Below are 2,425 nucleotides of genomic sequence, written 5' to 3'. Positions count from 1 at the left end.
GGCGGGGCGTCGGGGTGGGGGGGCTCCGGAGGGCGGGGCCGTGGCCGCGGATGCGAGAGGCCCCGCCCCTTTCCCGAGCTGGCACCGGGGCAGTTCTCAATCCTCGGAGGCTCTCAGAGGAGGCTGGACCCGAGCTCTGCTCTTCTCCGGACTCCAAAGCCGCCTTGAGCCAGGTCCAGGCTGAGCCACAAGTGGGAAAGCCTTCCGTTCCCACTCAGGCTTGGTCTTAAGGAAATTAGGCTTAGCCCTTCTTTCAAGTCATCTATGCTTCTGTGGAGTCATTTTCAGGGGAATTCCTTCAGTTAATAGCTCGCTCTCTCTCTCTCTCTCTCTCTCTCTCTCTCTCTCTCTCTCTCTGCGTGTGTGTGTGTGTGTGTGTGTGTGTGTGTGTGTGTGTGTGTGTGTTAGGCTTTGGCAACTTAACTCACTTTTTTGTTTGTTTGTTGTTTATTTTTTTGTTTTTCGAGACAGGGTTTCTCTGTGGCTTTGGAGCCTGTCCTGGAACTAGCTCTGTAGACCAGGCTGGTCTCGAACTCACAGAGATCCGCCTGCCTCTGCCTCCCGAGTGCTGGGATTAAAGGCATGCGCCACCACTGCCTGGCTCACTTTTTTTTTTGTTTTTACAAATTAACACAATATGCTTCTAATGTACAGCAGATCCAGAAGATTGTATTACTGTTTATAAGTAGGCCAATTGGAGTTTATTTTTCCTCTAATGGTGAGCAATTGAAGACAATATTAATATCTCAATAAAGCGGGGGAATACATATTGTTAAAATATAACAGAATTAGTGTGAGCCTTCAAAGTGTTTCTTAAGTGGTATGGGCATTTTTAAAAGAAAATAGACAAAGAAATAAGACTGGGGAATAGAAGACTTAGAAGAGCTTCAGGTGTAAGTAAACTTCAGGCCTGTTATGTTTTATTGAATATGTTAGTTGAAGAAAATAATAGTAAAGTTCAAATAATTGATATTAATTTCCAGAAATGTTCAGTAGAAGATGTTCATTTAAACACAAAATCTGGGTAAATACTAGAAAGTGTGTTAAATCAGTTTTTATAATGGGATGGTATAACAGTTGGCATATGTGTTATTTACCAGACTGACCACTGTCACTCTCAGTATTACTTGAATAGATTAATGAACACTCACTACTGGTGTCCTGGCTGAAATATAACTCACTTCATATTCTCTTTTCTACCCTCCCTCCCTCTCGTCATCCCCAAGATAGCCTTCTTAGTCTTGAGCCACCAAACCCAGTCCAATTTAATTTGAAGTCCAATATCTGTTTTCAGTGAGTAACAGAATATAAACTGAAATCAATTACCAAAGAGATTAATGATGATTAAGTAGAAGGAAGCTTTTTAGAGATGCTCCCAGTAATGGTATTCCTCACCTGCTCTAAGGGCAGGATGCTATGACTGAGCAGTAGAAACCGTCGACCATTAGCAACAATGCACATAACCAAGACCCTGGACTGTGAATGTGGCAGACCTGGACCATGTTACAGTTTGAACAGTTCATAGAACTACGTAAACATAGACTAGTCCCTAAGTTTTAACCAGTTTCTACCTCCAAAAAGTGGGAGTGATTGGCCTTGGCATTTGCCCAAAGAACTTGACGTCCTACTCCACAGATACTTGCTCTGCTGTGTTCGTTGCTGCTCTATTCACAATAGCTAGGTGTGATGGCTATTCTTAGTTGTCAACTTGACTACATCTGAAATTAACCAAAACCCCAAAAGGTTTTAAGTGAGGGATTTCTACTTAATCTGAGGTGGAAATATCTACTTCTAATCTAGATCGTGGAGGTAGACACCTTTAGTCTGGGTCACACCTTCTGCAGGAAGCCTATAAAAGGACCTGAAAGAAGGAAGCCTTTGTTCTTTGCCTGTTTGCCCTCACCTTCACTGGAATTAGGGCCTGCTTCTTTGTGATTCCAGGGTCTACTGAAGACAAGCTGAGGTATCCAGGCTCAGGGACTGAGCAAGTTCTAGAGTCTTGAACTCCCCGTTCATAGCCACCCATTGTTGGATTAGCTGGACCACAGCCTGTAAATCATGCTAATAAATTATATATATATGTGTGTGTGTGTGTGTGTGTGTGTGTGTGTGTGTGTATATGATTCATTCTGTAAATTCTGTTCCTCTAGAGCAGCAGTTCTCAACCTGTGGGTTACAACCCTCTGGGCACTGAATGACCCTTTCACAGGGGTCACACATCAGATATTTACATTATGATACATAACAGTAGCAAAACTACAGTTATGAAGTAGCAACAAAATAATTTTATGGTTGGGGGTTACCACAACATGAAGAACTATACGAAAGAGCCTGTGCGTTAAGGAGGTTGATAACCACTGCTGTAAAGAAACTTGACAAATACCCTAGGAAACAGAAACAGCCTAAGTGTCCTTAATTGGTGAAT

The sequence above is a fragment of the Microtus oregoni genome, unplaced genomic scaffold (genome assembly GCF_018167655.1).
Source record: "Microtus oregoni isolate MIOR12 unplaced genomic scaffold, Mior012 000065F_ref0000479, whole genome shotgun sequence".
Lineage (NCBI taxonomy): Eukaryota > Metazoa > Chordata > Mammalia > Rodentia > Cricetidae > Microtus > Microtus oregoni.
This window is presented reverse-complemented; position numbering follows the sequence as displayed.